We start from the raw sequence: 18,940 nt of genomic DNA on the forward strand, positions 1-18,940 counted from the left end.
TATATATATATATATATATATATATATATTTATATATAAAAAGACATAATATATCCAAATGTATCTGTTTGTCTATCTATAATATATGATAGATACCAATTATTATTTTGATTCTTGTGGTAAATTCAGTGTTATGAACTTTAAAAGCAAAAGCTTGGAAAAGAGATTTTGCATGAGGTCTTGGTTTTTTTGAGGTCAAAGGCAAATGTCACATTGACTTCAGTGGGGCCAAGATTTCCCCTTGATGTAGTTCCAGTGTATTAGCATGGCTTACACATGCAGAATTGCATACTTTGTTACCTGAACCACTTTACAACCCCACAAGGCAATAGTTTAGAAGAATGTTCATTTAGATGATCAACTTATTTGAATAAAGCCCATGGCTGGTGAGCCTAAGAGATTATGGCTTTTTTCAGAGATGTGTTATTAAAAGTATTGCTATTCAGTTGCATGCAAAAGACTGCATATTTTTCCTGAAACTATTTTACTTTGTTGTTATTTTTGGTGGTGTTACATTTCTTTTGAACATACTTTCTTGTGTAACCATTTGGCTTTTTTGTGTTACTGTGTTACTCCTATTACTGTTTGCTTTTGGCTTTTTTCTTTAACATGATAATATAATACTGTGTTAAGAAAAGTAAGTGTAATGACTGAAAACTACATAAAATAAAGCTCGTATAGTCTGGGAAAGCACATTTGAGTAGCTAGTAACCTCCTTTCAAAGAAAATGTGCAATAAACTCATGTGTTCAGGGGAGGATTACTTAAGTTCAAGTGAGAATTTAAATAGAGATTCATAGTTTTTAAGACCAGATGGCATCATCGTGATCATCTACTCTGTCATCTACTCTGTCCTCCTCCTTTTAACACAGGCCAGAAAATTGCACCCACCAATTCCCTTGGCATGAAAAAAGTAAAAAACAAAAAAACAAAAAAAAAAGTGTTTTCTGCAGATGTTTTACTTTTGTTTCTCTCAGCAAAAATTAGAGCTGGCCTCGCCTCAGCATCTACAATTGGTGCTGCTAATTACCTTGCATAAGGTAAGTATGATGACTGAAGGATGTTTACTGAAAACATATGTGCTCAGTTAAATAAAAATGTAAAGCAGATATATGTGCATATTTGTTTTAATAGTGGTTAATAAAAACAGAAGCAGGATCTAATGACCTAGCTGGGTGATAGATTGGAAGGGTAGAAGTTAAGAGGGGGGAAAAAAAGAGAGAGGGGGAGCACATTTGGATTATGATTACATAAAATTTAGTGGGGGGTGAGGGGATGTCTCTATTTTTTCTTTCAGTACAAAAGCTGGGACTGAAAACCATTACTGAGCAGTTGTCAGGCAAAAGAGGTTTAGGTTTAAGCAGTTTTCACTTAAAAATTATTCAGGCTTCTGACATGTTTTAATTTTTGTATCTTGGTTGCTAGAAGCTGCAGATATTTCAGGTTACTCTTAAAGATTGAGTTGTCCACAAGTCTTAATCAAAGCAGAGTGTACATTTTTTAACTGGATGATTGAAAATATTTAATACAGCCTAATTTTTAAAGCTTTGCTAATACTGAGTAGTGCTTATTCATTTGAGTTATCTCATACCATTTGATGGAACTATTCATGTGAGTAAATATTATTTAGTCTGATTAATAGTTGCAGAATTAGACATTATGCATGCTATTGTCTTAAAATAGGAATGAAAAACACAAGTGTTATTAGAAGTATAAATTTCCCACTGTTAAATGAAATGAGCTGTGTAGGATCCATCTCAAACCTGGCAGGTCCTGCCTTTAAAGTACTCATACTTATGTTGCAGCTGTTTTCAGCCAAGTGAAATTAGCATTAACATTACACCTTTAGCGTGGGAGGAAATGTCAGCTTTTGGCCTTATGTCTCAGTGTGCACCCCAGACATGCCAATATCACACCGTTCCCTAACCTGTAAGTATGCTGTATGTAGGAGTAATGGTTAAACAAAGCAGCTGGATTAATTTAGCTCCATTGCAAAGGTAGGAAATCGGGAAATCAATAACTACTGGATGGAAAAGGACAAAAGATGAGTAATGAAAGAAACAAGGTATAAATGCTATGGGAAAGTGATACACACTTGTAAAGGGTTCTTTTTGGGATTCTACCTTGACTACTTCTGCTTCCTATTTTCATGATAGTGATATTTATGAATATGTTGTATAGAATGGTGTGAAAAGAAGTATAAAGCCTCCAGAACAGCCAAGCGTAGCCTCGATCAAACATATATAAAACAGATCACTTCCTAAATGAAATCATACATTGTTGAGAGATCCAGTTCTTAATCATAACAACTAGTCATGTCAGCGCCCAGTGGCAATTATTGCAGATTTGAAATTATATAGTGGTTCAACAACACAATGATACAGTCAGCACCAAATTTTATATTGAAGCCACTTTTGATGGCAATATTTCTGACCATCCATCATAGATACAGCTATATACTATATATGTCTGAGATACATTTTCTATATATTTGATATTACTAGTGAGTTGGGCTACCTTAAAGAGGCCTGAATTTCAGGGAAGTAGGTGTTCAGCACTTTCAAAAAGTCAGGGCCCTTGAAAGTGTCCAAAATTGGTCCCCAAAAGTCACCAGGCATATTGAGAATGATTACATGCTTAAGAAACATAGTGCCGCAGGCTGATTGCCACTATATGGCTTTTTTGACTTAAGCCATGTATCAACAGGTAAAAATTGACTTATTTCCTAAAAAGCAGAAAAGATGTACTTTTAAAAAGTAAAAAACAAAACAAAAGAAAAAATCACAAAAACAAAAACCAAGACAACAAACAACTCCATGATTATAGGAAAGGAAAACTTTGTAGTTGGGAATTTTAAAGGACAAATGACCTGCCCTACATTATGCATTTGATACCAGAACTATTTCCGTGTTCTGTACTTGTTTTTTTTTAAAAAAATCAGAACCAGTATGCACATTACTTAAATCATTGTGGGTTATCTAGCCACAATTTATCTGAATACTTACCAGTGTGCAAGTAGAAAGTTTGTGTTAAAGGAAGTATATTCCTTTTAGGGTAAGTCCACAATATTTACAATTACTGACAGTATGGCTTTTAGAAATGTGGGTTTCAACAGCGATTAGTAAAAGCGTGCTGTAATTTGTCTGTCATGTCTTTCAAAGTTCATTGGCATTGTCAAGTCATGTTTAACTCAGCAGGAAACTTTATATTTCATCCTTGGTGATTTCAAGAGACATTATGCTCGCCCTGAGGTTTCCTGCCGAAACGGCAATGTTTTTTTTTTCTATAAATTAATATCTCACTTCAGCTGACTTCATTATGCAAATGATCAATAAGCCTTCTTCTTTCAAACTATGTTTATTTAAAAGATTACTCTCAATCTATAGTTCTGCTAATGGCTGGAGGTTTATTTACAGATTGTGGTCTCTGTGGGTAGAGGTGTGAGTGGGTGTCCCAGATTGAATATTCAAATAATGGACACAGTTAAAAAGCACCTGCATGCAGCATTTCATACTGTTGCTACAGCAGGGGAAAGCAAGTGTATGATGAAAATACAGGCAAAGAACTCCCCTTGCTGTGTGACATTTTAACATCAGTGTGACAAAAGAATCATGGATTTTTTTTCTACCCTAAAAAATTAACTTTACATAACTATTTTTAATCCCAATGATTCAGAGCATTAGAGCAAAAGTTTTACTGCAGAGGCCCCACATCCCAGGATTGACTCAAGGTCCATCCATGTCAATGGGGAAAACAACAACATTGATTGATTTCAGTGAATATGCATCAGGCCCAGGTGAGTTTTACTTCCTTTTTTTTGTTTTTGTGTTTTGTTATGAATGTTCAGCTCAGCCCAGGTTCATGAAGGCTGATACATCTAAGCCAGATTTTCAGTGTTATTAATGATTCAGTTGCTGAGGAATCCCTTTGTGTGTTGAATGGAAACTGTGCAACTCAGCAATTTCACCTGATTTCATATATAAGTAAATACAGACTCAGCAGATAAAAATAAATTTGGCAAAATTCAGGAGGGATGTTTCCAAGTTAGGAAAATGGTTGCTGAACCAATTACAAACCAAAACTATACATGACATGGACCTACAAAGCACACCGAGAGTGACTACAGGATCTTTGGATTTCTCAATATCTTATAATGGGAAACAAAAGATGATTGAGTCTAAAAAAGAAAAGATTGATGAGAAATCTAATAAGCCTTCAAGGAAAATTTCTGTGGCCACAGGGGACAAGGTAATGAACAATAGATTTAAATTGTAGCAAGGGATATTTAGGCTGGATATTAGGAAGAATTTTCTTAATGAGGACTTAAGCATTGGAACAGACTATCCAGAGGAGCTGTGGATTCTGTATTCTTGGATGTTTATAAGATCAGTTTTGACAGACATTTGACAGAGATGGTTTTGTCAGGGAAAACCTACCTTGAACAGGGTTGGGCTAGATGATCTCCAGAGATCCCTTCCATCATTGCTAGTCTATGATTCTGTGATTCAGTTGGCTTGCAATTTTAAGGCCAGATCTTTTTGAGTTGTAGAAATAGTACTACAGAAATAAAATTATTTCAGAGTGACCTCTCAGTGTATGGTTGGACACCAAGTGGCAAATAATCAGACACACAAAGTCACCCTGCAGATGTAAAGACATCAAAGTGAAACTTTGACTGAAATGAAAATTACACGTTTAGGTTGGGGAAAAAAGTTAACCTTTGTGTTCTGATGAGTGAAGCCGAGTGCTGAGCAGAGGACCAGACCAAGGCCCAAGCCTAAGAAAGTGGGCATGCAGTAAGAATTCTAACTGACCTCCATAGGAGATGCATATGTATATCTGAAAACAAATGTGGCTCAGCATTTGTGCTCTTTTTTATAATAAACTACAGCATAGTTATTTTTGTCACCCACCTCCTATATCCTTGGCAGAAGTAACTAATGACCTAAGAGGTTTAAGCAAAATTTGAGCTGAATTCAGTACTTGGAGAGGTGAGTACATGCCACTTTGCCCACTGTGGAAGACGCATAATCGAATTATGGGTATAATGTGTCCTTTTCATTTGACAAATTTCAAGAGGTACATTTAACATTTAACAATGATTATATAGATACCATTGTAATGTGTCCCCTACCCCATTACTAGCATGGGAAGGGGATGCAGGGGTGCCTGGCCCTTTCCCCCTCCTTCATCCTCTCCTTCTACCTTTTCTTCTTTACCTTTTGTATGTTTGCCAGTACATCCTTTCCCAGGTAGAGGTCCCTTCTTCCTATTTTCCTGTTCATGTGGTTCTGATTCCCCCTCACCCTTTCCCTCTCACTTCTTTCTGCTTCACCTCTGTGTCTCTTCTGCCCGTGCCCTGGTAGTGACCCCAGAGGCAACCTCTGAGGCATGGGAACCTGAAACAAGAGGCTGCCAGGTCCAGGTGCAGGCAGAGCCTGGTGACTGGGGATCTGGGTTTTATATTTCTCATGGAAAAGCAGAAAAAAACCTGCAGATTTTCCCTTTTACCAGAGAAAAACATGGATGTTTCATTTTTAACAGAGCACCATGTGGATTTTGCTCTTTAACAAAGACCTCTTTGTGGCTGGCAGAGTTCCACCCTGCAGGGGGCTGGGGGAATGGGAGAAGGGCCGTCAGGCAGGCAGTGCCATGTGCATGTGCAGCCTGGAGGTAAGTTGTGGGGAGGGAATTGAGGCTCCCATAGGGAGAGAGGGATGGAGTTGGGTGGGGCTGGGTTTGCAGTTGGGGTTGCTTCCCAGCCAAGTGATGCTTGGGGCCCAGGGCCACAATGCATGGCTATAGGGTCCCAGTGTGGAGCAGGATGGGGCTGCAGATGTCTTGTCTGGGGGCAGGGAGGTGGGGCTGGCTCCCTGTCATGGTGCAAGCTCCCAGGCAGGCATGGGGGCATGTGCTCCCCAGATCTGGGCATGGGATGGAGGTAGGCTGCCCGCTGCAGGCTTGGGCTCCCCACCCTGCTGCCCTCTCATGAGGCCTCTGTGGCTCAACAGGTTGGACCCACAGGCAGAGAAGCTTATTGCAGCTGCTACAAGCCCCATGCTGCAAGCCCTGTGCTGCCCTGGCAAGACATCCCCCTGCCTTGGGGGCAGGGCAGAAGAGTGGGGAGCAGGCAGCCTATACCTACCCCCAATCCATGCACAGATCTGGGGGGCACTGTCCCCCCAGGAGTGTATGCAGCAGCAGGGAGCCCCCCCAGCTTGAGCCCACAGTGGGCACTACAGTGAGACACTATCTATCTATCTATCTATCTATCTATCTATCTATCTATCTATCTATCTGTCGCAGGGCACTGGAGTGCCTGCTCCTAAAGAAAGACAGGTGTGGGTTGCTGGGGCAACCACAGAGGTCAGCTGACCGGAAGGGGGCAGGGCCTGGCCTATATAAACAGCTTAGGCTGAGGCCAAGAGGGCAGTTCCCCTCTGGCAGCTGAGAAAGATGGAGCTCTGCAGGAGCAGGCAGAGATGAGAAGCCTGATGACCAGAGCAGATTATGGGCGAGAATAGCAGGTAGAGGAACCCCTGGAAGAGATGGTAATGATGATGAGCCAGAGGGCTTAGGGTTTATGTTTTAGCCAAGAGGCTTGGGTTTTGTGTTACAGCCAATTGGCTTATGGTTTTGGTTATTGTTACACCGGAGGACCGGGTGAGGCTATAAGGGGTTGGAGGAGGCCTCATAGGAGCTCCCCAGTAGCGTGGGGGTTCCTGGTGCCAGAGAGGGCACAGCAGTCTGGATCTAGGGCCAGGTAAGGCCGAGGCCACCTGAGCCAGATAGGGATCACAGACCCAAGAAGGGAGTCTGAGGGCCAGGTAAGGCTGAGGCCGCCTGAGCCCCGATTGCATGAGCATGAGCAAGGCCCCAGTGCAGGCATGAGTGTGAGTAGAGCCCCAGGGAGGGCTAGAGCCCAGAGAGGGCATATAGGAATAAGAGCCCCAGGGAGGGCATATAGGAATAAGAAGCCCCAGGGAGGGCGAGAGTATCACGTTGAGCCCCAGGGAGGGCGCAGGAGAGTAGAAGCCCCGGAGAGGGCGAGCATACGGGTAGAAGCCCCATGGAGGGCGCACGAGAATAGAAGCTTCGGAGAGGGCGAGCGTATGGGGAGAGGCTCGGAGAGGGCTGCTAAGAGAAGACGATAGACTTACCAATGTCTGGTACACCTGAGAGGCATGGGGCATGGTATAAGGGGTGGTAGGAGCCACGCATAGCCCATAAGGCTGGGTGTAACAAAGATCGAGCTATACAGAGCAGGGACCAGGATAAATAAGAACACTGTGTCCAAGGGGACAAAAGGGCAGCCTCCCTTATAATATATTTGATCATCAAAGACGTGGCAGGCGAGATAGCGAGGGTGCTTGATAGACAACTTGGCACGGTAGGGAGCACCAGGAGAAATCACGGCCGCTCCTGGGTCCCCACCCTGTGACGCTATCTATAGTGGTGTTTCATTTTAAACACAGATTTGGGGGGGTTATCAGAAAATGTGGTTTTTGTTTTTGTTTTTTTGTTTTTTTTTATAAGAGAATTTGTGATTTTTTTTTTTTTTTAAATCAGGAAAAACCAGGATCCCTTCTGGTGACCCAGGGATGGGAAGCAGTGAAATCACATGACCCGGAGAACCCTATTTAAGCCCAAGCCTGAGGGCAGGGCAGGCAGTCGGGCTGCAGAAGCCGTTCGGGAAAGACCCTTCTCTGAGACGTATGAGGACTGGAGCGCAGACTGCAGAGAGGACTGAGGAGGCAGCCCCGAGTGAAGAGCAGCTGGAAACCTGCATAGGAAGGAAGATACTTTCTGTTTTGCTTTCTTTTCTACTTGAAGCCCATCACCAAGGGGTATGGCAAACCCCATGTGGGACATTCCTTTGAACCTGGACTGGTGAGGGCCAGTTTGTCGCTGTAGAGGAGGTGGAGGCCACTGACAGAGTGTGACTGGTGATGCCTTGAATTTGATATTGCACTGAGTGGACAGAGATTGAGGACAAAATGTGTTCTGTGGGTGAATGAGGCCAATTTTGCACGGACTGTAAAGCCAGAGGGTTAAAGTGTGCTCTGTGGCCACACGAGGCTAATCTTGCATGGACTGTAAGGCAGGTGGCAGGGGAAAAACAGGACTGAAGGTCCCTAACAGCCTATATAGTGGATATCAGAGGTGCTGGAACCTGAGGTGACAGGGCATGACTGGAGCTCAGCCAGGAGTTTGTGGCCCTGAACAGTGGGCTCTGAGCTAGAGGGTTCAGTGAAAGTAAAATTGGGAAAAGGCTGGGGGAGGGAGGGATGTTCAGACCAGACAGGGACCACTTCTTCAAAAGCATGCCTTGCCCTCTGTGCAGTCTCTCCTATTAATTTTAACATCAAGGTGTACCAGGCAAGACTACTGAATAGGGGAGAGGCTGAATGGTACAGGCACTAGTAAGCCTCTAGAGGTAGGTTCCCTGTCGCAGCACTTGTAAGTGGCCTAAAACCACATACTGATATTTAATAAAATATCATTTAGACATAAATTAGCCTGCAAGAGACCTGGGGAAACCTGGCAGTTATGGAAGTGTTTGGTTTTTGTTTTTAAATGCCCAGGTTCAAAGCAGAACTGTCTGAGTTAAGGAACAGAATTTTGTTCTTTGTTACCAGCCTGAAGTCAGTCACTATGTTAAGTAAAAAGCCATGTCACTTGCTGTCTAACTATTTCACTCAAGATACAACTACATTTGCTGCTAAAGTAAACTGGGTTCCTATCTCATCTTCTGAGAGTAAGTAGCAGGACTAGTTAGAATTGGCTAAGAAATATTGAATGTTACAGAGCGCATCACTTTTATTATGTTCAGTCTCAAGAGCTGGTTTCATTTGGAGCATTGAACTCTATTTAATAATTAGACTTGGCACTTTAAAATGTAGCAACTCCTGTCTCAAACCAGATATGTGAGGCTTCTACACTAAGCCACCGTCAAAGCATCATAAAAGTGGGAGAAGAAAGGCATACATTAAAGTGACACATTTGAAGAGTCTTAGCATTCTACATGAAATTATTGTAGCCCAGAACTAGACACTAAAAGTTGAAGACTGTAATTTAATCTTTCCTAGTAAATTTATTTCAGTCTGCCCTCCAAGCATCCAAAGTGTGCTTTTAGAAGTGGGCTCTTCTTGAGGGAGGTGTGGTCTGGGCAATCTGTGGTTAAATTGCATTTTAAATTGACAGCAAGATCAAATGATCTATCTATAAGGTTTTAAGTATAAAATGTTGTCTTAACAGTTTTATATATATATGTAAGCTTTAGAAGTGTGCATTTTACCAGAATTCAGCTGCCATCAGACAGTTTAGTAGAAATTAGTAACTGAGAGCTGAGACCATTAATCTGTTAGAAAATAAATCTAAAAACATTCCAGACTGCAGGGGAATAAAGAAGTTATTCACTTATGAAATTCATAATAAATGAATGTTTATTTTTACAAGAGCAATTACAATAGTTTTCAGCACTCTGTAACAAAGTACTTCCTTTGTGGTACCACTGTGATGGATGTGGAATAAGACACGAATAGAATTTCTGAAGCATGTGTCATGGCAAATCTACTTGTTCTTTACAGGCAGAATAACATCATTGTTTGCACTGGGCAGTATTTTGTCTTTTTTATAGTACAGAAAGTGAGACAAATAAATCAAGATAAGTATTCTTAATTGAATGTGATAAAACAAATAAAAAGGCTGATTTTGACAAAAATACACTTAATTTTATCTTTTTCTTGGATGTATAAATAAAGCTGCTTGCAGACATTAAACCCCTCCTCCCCCCAAAATGGCACTGTAAACTCGGCACATTCCTGTGCCAAACCCCGCATATGTCCAGAAAAGGCAGTGTGTCACTTCAGCCCAGCTCTGCAGGGTACTTTAGTGTGGCTTTTTTGGCTCTTTTATCTAATAGCTGGTTGAATCAGCTTTAGCTACAAGCACCAAAAAGCCCCACTGAAGCATCTGATCTTTACAGATGCTGCAGAGCTGGATTTTAGTAACATGCTGCTGCTTCTGGTTAAGCTTGGGAGGGGAGATTTTTTTTTTTAATGTCTGCAAGCATCCAGAAATAACATATTAGGGAATAATTATTAATTGTTATTTGTACTTTGGAAGGTCTAAAAATTAACTATATAAGCTTCTCTCTTGAAGTGTGTGTATAATTAACATCTCACTAATTAATCCTTTGTTGATTCACACTCAAAATAATTTATGTGAAAATCTAGAAATCTTGCCACTTTTCTCTTCCAAGATTTGGTTGCAAACTACTAAGGTTTGAGGTCAGACATCTCATGTTACTAACTATGATGTGTATTCTGATACAGTAAATCACAGCTGTGACAGAAATGAACATCATGCACTCTTCTGGGATCTAAACTTTCAATTTCTAAAACTGCTAATCCTCTTTCATAGTCCAAGGTGTGCAAAATATAGTTCCTGTTTTATGCATTCTCTTTATTTTCAATCCTACAGACTCGTATGGATGTGCTTAAATCTACAACCATGGATGGGCCCTCTGATTTCAATCTTGAGTAGAAAACTTAGAGATATATGCATGTTTTCAGGATTTCAGGCGGAGGCCCTACTCTTGCATTTGTATCTCTTTAAGTTAACCCTTGCACCTGTGATGGGCCATAGGATTAACTGAGGCTCCACCAAAATATAGGGGCCAGCCCAGGAGGATAGAACTGTAAAACTGGGGCCCTTGCATTAATTCACAAAATGTAGTGAATCAGAAAAGGGTCTCCGGACATTACTTTATTTCAAGGTCTAAGTTTATATTAAAAACCAAACTAGCCAATCAGCTTTGAAAAGTGAATAGATAGTTGTGGGGAGTGGGGGCAGGGCTGGAAATTGCTATGGGGTTCCCAAGCTACAAAGTGCACTCTTTCTGTTTAATCAGTGCCATGCAATGGTTCTTACCATCATAGTATCTATGTAGTCTACTTTTTGAATAAGTTTACGAAGGTAAAGTAAGGGACTCATTTTAAGAGTACAGTGGGGGAGGGAAATCTACTCGGGTGCTATTTTATGATGGAAAACTTCCAAGCATAACTATTTTTGAGACGATAATTGTATTAACGGAATTATAAAACATAATTGTTTGCCATAACAGGTTATGGGACTTTCTGACCTCAGAGATCCCTTCTAGTCCTAGGTTCCAAATAGATTTTTTTTTTCTGCTGGCTATTTGGTTTCATTGGTAGTAAAAAAAAAAATCTGCCTGTCATTTGCCTTAATATACCTAACAGCCAAGTAGGTCTCGTCCATCCATCTATTTGTACTCATTTTCCAAGAGCCCTGCAGTCAAACTGCCTGCCAAGGTATAATTAATTTATACTTTGTATCCTAAGGAGAAACAGCAATGTTCATTGGCTTGAATGTTCTTGTGCTTTAATACTTCAGTAGCTGGGATCCTATTAGTATTTATTTAAATCTCTGTAATAAAACCCCCATATCCTCTGACCTTAACTTTTCTTGGAAGTAGTAAACCAAACACATGGAAGACAATAATCATATTATACTTTCTTATTATTATGGTAAGTCATACTAATAAAGGAACAGGTCTTATTTCTATTGAAGTTAGTGAGCACCTCTACATGTGATGCTATGTTGCTGTAGCAATGTACTACAGTAATGTATCATCTATAGGTGTCTACACATGACCAGCAGCTAATTTGCCATAGTGACACACTCCCCTGATATAGCGCTCCACTACAGCGAAATAGCTGCTAAAAATAACTGCACACTGCACATATGGCGCAGTGTGGGCTGCTGCTATGCCATGATTTAATACTTCCAAAAGGAAGTTCTAAATCACAGCGCACCACCACAGCTACACATGTAGCTGCGCCCCATGTAAAGGGATATAGTTGCAACTAACTCAAATAGGAATATGTATAAGAGCAAGAAAAATAATAGGACAATATTTTCAATGGGACCCTACATTTAGGATCCAAGAACCACATTTTCAAAGGTGCTCAGCATCCATAAAATTCTGTTGAGAGTATTGAAAAATGCTGGTTTGAAAATGTGGTCTCTTATTTACCTTAAATATAGAGTTATGTGCCTAGCTGAACTTCTGTTTTGACAACTCAGCCAATTATACACCAATTTTAACAGCAAGTAAAATGCTTATTCTTAAAATTAGATCTGGCTAAAAAAAAGCGATGTTGTGGAAAAATGGATATTAAGTTTTCTTCTGGGGTTTGGAATTGTATTATTTTTTCCAAACTATTTGCCAAAATATTAGCTATATTTTATTTATAATTTTTCATTTGAGATACATTTTCCTTCTTTTTTCCCCTTTTTCTTTCAATCATTTAAAAATTATAGTTCAATGGAGCTAGGAGCTTTGGCTAGTGTAAAAATAAATATATAAATAAATAAAGGATGAGTTCAGGCAGGATAAAGTTTATAAACATTTGACCTGCTTGAGTATCATAAAATGGTATGATGGGATATTTTAACCTAAAATGCTGGTGGTAAAGCCATCTCTAGAAGTACAATCACACATTTTAGTTCAGACCTCAATTTAAGAAAGTATCCAGCTGGGGGAGAGGAAAGAAAAGGAGTGGTAACTTGCTATGAAATGTGATGTTCTACTGTCTCTGTTTAAGTAGTATCAAAATACAATATTAGTTTTGTTAATGATTCTGGTATGATATTTACAAGTCTTTTCTATTCCATCAAATGTGTTCATTCTGATGTCTTGGCCAAGAGCAGCACAATGTTGAGTTGGCCATTCTGCCATAGTGGTGGAGAGTCTTTCACCAGAAGGATAAAGAAAGGACATGCAGTTCACTAGGTCATTGTAGGATTGAGACCTGGGTTGCCCGGTCAGCCCCAGCCTCCATTAATTTATCTGCTTTAAGGTCTACCATCGTCTTTTTGTTTCCCACCATTTCTCATAAAACTTATTTTAAGGGCTAATCATTAACTTATGGAAAAAACTACCTTCACTTTATTTGTATCAAGAGTTTTCTCTGTGGCTAGCTTACGATATCACTATGTTGAAGAATCTTCTTATACTCACCAACTTGGGTCACCAGTAGGACAATTATGTCCTTCTAATTGTTTTGTTCTAGACAAAGTACTCCACTTCTGCTGAGACATGTAATTATCCCGACATTTAGAAAAGTAAATCTCTTCTGTGGCCTTAAATTACTCTGTCAGTCCTTGGCTTTTTTGACCTTTACATGCCTTTGCAGCTGTGTTTGTGGAAGATCTACCCTGGACAGTCTTAAATCTTCTCAAAATTCCATTTGAAGAGGACATCCATTAAGGTCACAAGTACAAAGAATTCTAAATTTATCTTTCAAAATAAACTGATCTATTTACTTTATTTTCTCTTGTGAATACTGCCAACCATTTTTTAAAATTAATAATGCTTGGCATGTTTGCTGAACATTTTTACTGCATGTATTTTTAGAACTTAATTAATTTCAGTATCACATTTGGAATACATATATATCAAATCCCCAAGTCATGGTTCTTTTTTTTTTTTTTAATTCCTCACATACATTTAGTAAAAGAAACATTTCCAAAATTCCCATCTGTTCTGCATGTAAATTCAGCTAATTATACACTGATTGACAAGGCTATAAAAGGACATTTTTGTGAGATGATAGGTTTAGCGGCCTGCTGCACTAAAAATTAACATGCGTAGGCATTCTGCAATTTTCCCATGGAAGCTGTATGTAGGAGTCAGGCAGATACAAATACACACAAGAAAATCTGCTATGCCTGTCTCCCATGCAGTATTATGTAGGGTCTGAGATTGTTTGTAAGTATATACACATAATAGGGTATATTTGGACATTGGGAGAGATCAATACTACAACAATAATGACACAGATTCAGCAAGAACAAAAATCAATCTTGTCAAACCATTACCTGAATCAGCAGGCTTTAATTCTTTAGAGCTCTGTTGTGGGTTTGAATGAGAGCTGGAAATAATCCAAAAGACTTTGGATGAATAGACAAGCATGGGCAAGATCGGCAAAATGGATGAACTGTATTCTATCCTTACTGGACTCTTCCACCCCAAGAGAATTAACAGCAGGAAACCTCTTTTTGGGGGGAATATTTTGAAAAAACTAGGGAGTTTTTTGAGTTCTGAATCAGAAAGATTTACTCATTACTTTATCTTTGAAACATAAATACATGTTAAAGAAGACTCAAGAGACAAGCAGAATATGCTTGTATATCACATTTAACAAAAAAATCATGTGTTCCAGAGCCATTATTTATTAGGGCTGTGCGAAGCTTCGGACACTGATTCAATTCGGTGGAGATTCGGCCCGATTTGGTGTGTGAATCTCAGAATCCAAATTGAATCAGGAAACCCTTTAATCTCTTTGAATTGAATTGGAACCCTCTGAATCAATTCAGAGAGATTCAATGATTTGGACGTAGAAACATGTTTTTTCTACATACCTCAAGGTACCAGGCAGCTTGTGAACACTGAGAAGGTGGGGCAGATGGAATGTCCCACGGGAGTCCGGGGGGGGGGGGGCCCCATTGTGCTCAGCAGCATACCTGGAATCTACCCCACTACCTCAGCATTCACAAGCCATGCCTGGGACCTTGAGGTATGTAGAAAAAACATTTAAAGCTATGTCTATGGCTGAACTGCTGATTCTCTGAATCAGCATTGAATCTTCAGATTTGGATTTGGCTGAAACAAACCTGGACAGTGATCCAAATCAATGAATTAAATCACCGTCCCCCAGATCAGGCCGAATCTGAATCCAATATGGCCCACTTTACACACCCCTATTATTTATTGCACAATCCATGCCAGATAATGTACGCATGTTTCTCTTTAATTAAGACATTTATACATTCAGTCTTAGGAGAGAAGCTAGTGAAAAAGGAATGGTGTCATGCTTGAGTAGACCTACTGGAGTCATTGCTTGTGATGCAAGAATACTTGTTTTTAAAAAATCACTGTACCTACTTCTTTCCTGAGACCTGATGAAGAATGCTTCACGTTCAAAAGCTTGTCCAAGTCTATTCAAACTATGCAGTTGGTCCAATGAAAGACATTATCCATAACAATTCTTGTCCTTCATGTAACTCCTGGGCAATCATGGCTACATTCAGTCCTATCAACCAAGCCCAGCAACAAATGCATGCCTCTCTTCACCAGTATGAATTGGGCCATCTCTATCCAGTCAATGTTGATTTTTTAATTTTTATTTGTATTCATGTGGGTGTGAGGTCTCTAGGTCTTGGCTGTAGAGAAACCAATAAGAGTCTTGGATAAAGAAGCAGATAGAAAGAGAGAGAGAGACTGAGCAGTAGCAGGGCAGGAGGGACAGTGCAGGAGAGAGTAAATGTCCAGCCAGTTAGAGCAAAGGAAATTGAAGAACCACTCCCTCGCCTGCCCCCCACTCCAATTTAGAAATCTGGACATTTTTGTTTTCCTTTCCACCTTCTTCCTCTTAGACTATATTAACTATCTTCTGAAATTCAACTAGTATACTACTTGGACTTAATCCATAAAGCTCAGTACATCCTCAGCCAAGTCAGTAATCATGTGGTAACATGATGGGCGCAAATGTCATCCACTGAGGTGTAGGTGGTGGATTGAGTGGACTGTTATGCTCCAAGGTATGGGCAGTTTGACTGGTGGTTTGCACAAGCTGTTAACCAAAGTTCTGAAGTGTAGTCAGGTCAGAGAGTCAGAATCTGAACCAGGGCCAAAACACTAGGCAGAAGAAGGTCAGGAAGCAAGCTTATTCAGGTACCTGTGGGAGCCAACTTTCAACAATCCCTGCTTCTAGTTCTGAGCACCCATTGCTTCCCCTGCTTGGATTTTTACCTCTGCCTTTGCCTTTCTTCTCATCTCTTACAGGTACCTGACTGGCTAGCTCCCTGACTTTGCTCTGCCTAGTGTTTTGGTCTTGGTTTTTATTCTCACCTTCCAGTTTGGGCCTGGTTACCCCATGGACCTTCAGCTAATGGCTTGTGTGAACCACCAGTCAACTGCCTATACCTTGGACCATGACAGCAAAGCTCAGAGATGTGTGACCCATGGGCACAGTCCTGTTCCCATTGGACTCTCATGAGATTTTTTTGGCATGGATAGCTAAAAGAGCAGAGGTAGGTTTAGTGTACCATGGTTTTGGATAGATGTATATCTTTGTGCGAGAATCATTATTGGGGTTGTTATTTTATCTGAAAGCCTGTGCCTTTAATAACGCAGTGTCCTGGTAGTACTGTGATGCAGCACTATTTTAGATTTTATTAAACAATAAATGGTGGGCGTGAACCCAAGTGTTGGAGTGGGACATAAAAGTATGGCCTTTGTCTAAAAGCGAGCATGATGTTAACTGAGTCATTCAGTACATGATTTAACAACCTCTTAAAATAATGCATTTGTTATTTTCCTTTGCCTTTTACAGCTTCTACATTAGTACATCTCTGGGTAAGCTACTTTCAATATGAGCAAGGAGTAGGAGAATTTTAGCTATAATCTCTCTCTCTCGGATACTCAAAAATAAGAACTAATAATTATTACTAAAGCAACCTGTTCAAGAACAGCAAGGTCTGTTTACTAGAGACCATGGAGGAACATAGCTATCAACTTGACAGAAACAAAAGGTAATTGAATTTAGGAAAGTTCAAGTAGAAAATAAGAGATACATTCTTAACAATGATTGGTAATTAGCCATTGGAACAGATTACCAACGCATGTGGTAAATAGTCCATCATTTGGAGTCTTTAAAACAAGCCTGGATTTCTTCCCAACTAATATACTCTAAGTACAAGTTCTTAAACTAGATATAGGAATCAGGAAATGAAACCCTTGGCTTATGGTATGGAGGAAAGAGCTATAATATTCTTTGTGGCCGTGATATTTATGGCTATGGAAATCCATCAGAAGAAAATGCAAGTTACGATATATCAGTGGAATGATGGATATCATTAATGTCTTATCCATCAAAGCTGTAGGACAGTGATTATCAACCAGGGTGCTATGACTTGATTCACAAGATTAACCAGATTTCAAATAGGAATCCATAGTATCAAAAACATTCTGACCTGTTGTGGTCTTTCTGAGTTCTTTGCAAAAAAAAAAAAAATTGCTCTCAAATGGAAGAGGTGTGCCTTGAATCTGAAACCATTGAAAACAACTGCTGTAGATGGTTTCATACTTCATTACAATAGCTTACTGGTCCTGGGTATGATTGTAAACTGCATCCAAATGGAGGGCTTGGTGGCAATGTGGTGAGCTACTTGTGGTGGGGTATCTCCTATAAAATACCACAATGTTGCAACCTCCAGAGTAAGGTGAGTATAGAGTGCCTCAGAACTCTAGCCCTGGTTGCCTTGTGGATACTCATTGGTTCAAGAGAGGCTAAGGGACATCACTCTGATAGAAATGTGCCCTTGCAGAGTCATTATGCAGTCAGCAGCAGCTCTAATCTGTTCATCTTTGGCTGAAACTACAACCATCGAGGCACTGGACATCTGGACTTTGGACTCTATCTCAATAGTCTAAAGGGGTTGAAGGGTGGTAGGTCTTGGCTAGTCTCCACTCCTCCATACTCTTGCCTAGGCATAAGCACTGAGGATCTTGCTGGAATGGCCTTGCAGACCTCCTAAATGTAAACCGTAAGCTAGAGGATTGTTGTTCGCCAAGAAGAACAGTACCTTACAATAAATGATTTTAACTGACACATTTCAAATTGCTATGTGGGAAGATTGTTCCTAGGAAGCAAGACACTTGGGATTAATATCAGACATTAGAAAATCAGCACCTTCTACAAATAGCTCAGGTACTACATTGAGGATGGAGCTATATATGAACCTAAGCACATATAACATGAATAACTGTTTATAGAAGAATGTTCCTGAATAACTACAGTCATTAAAGTTTGAAGGGGCATCTTATGTATGGGTCTCATAGTGTCAATGTTCTGCTGAGCTGTTTTGCTCATCTACCTCATTCTTTCTGCTCATCATCAGTCTTGCTCCTAGGAGAATGCTGGTCCTTTCGAGAAGCATATAACTTAAATTAATTTGATTTATTATAATACTGGCTAGCTTCTCATGTGGGAAAGCTACAAAAGAGGAAATATGTCATTGAATTAAAATGTTAACATATATTTTTTTTATACTCTCAGCAACATTCAACCAGCTATCACTGGAGTTTTCTAGTCAGACAGAAGTCAGGGTATGGATATACTGTACAAATAAATCAGAGATGCATAAACTTTTGTGAGCCTCAGCTCACTTCATCAGATGCCATGAAAGGACATGCTCAGAACAGTCTACTAAATTTGAGTTCAAAAGAATATAAACTTTTGAATACAAAAGATAGGGAAGGGAGAAGAGGGAAGGATGGGGCAAGTGCTAGGAAAGAGAAAAATGTAATAAGCACATAAGGATACAGCAGGTTAAGAAAACAAATCTAGGTAATAAAGTAAGAATAGATGGTCCTTGTTTAAGCTATATTTAACACAATCTAGTCTGTGGATGATTTTTTCACAATTTCATGTTCAATTTAGTTTTTAAAATTCTGTTGTTTAAGAACAGCTACTCCTAGGTCAGCAATCAAATATCCAGGGAAGTTAAAGGGTCCTGCCACATGTATGTGTCTTTCTGGAACTGATGTCTCATTGGTTTTAGTTCATTCTTACATGTAGGGATCACTCTGTCTATTCAATGTAAGCATCAAAGGGACACTATAAGCAGGTTATGGCACATATGTCATTGGCAGAGATGCAGGTGAATGAATCTTGGATGTTATAATCCATGTTTTTTGGTCCAGTGATGATGTGGCCTATATTGAAGAGGGGGATAGCTAGCATCTGGGTCTGTTATATGGCCTGGTACCTTAGTAAAAAAAAGAGTTAGGTAACTTATTACTTGATTAATGCTGTTTGAACCTGGTGGGGGGGGGGGGGGGGGGGGGG

Source organism: Gavialis gangeticus, unplaced genomic scaffold, assembly GCF_001723915.1.
Source record: "Gavialis gangeticus isolate Ggan-Ray unplaced genomic scaffold, GavGan_comp1, whole genome shotgun sequence".
In the NCBI taxonomy this organism is placed as follows: Eukaryota; Metazoa; Chordata; order Crocodylia; family Gavialidae; genus Gavialis; species Gavialis gangeticus.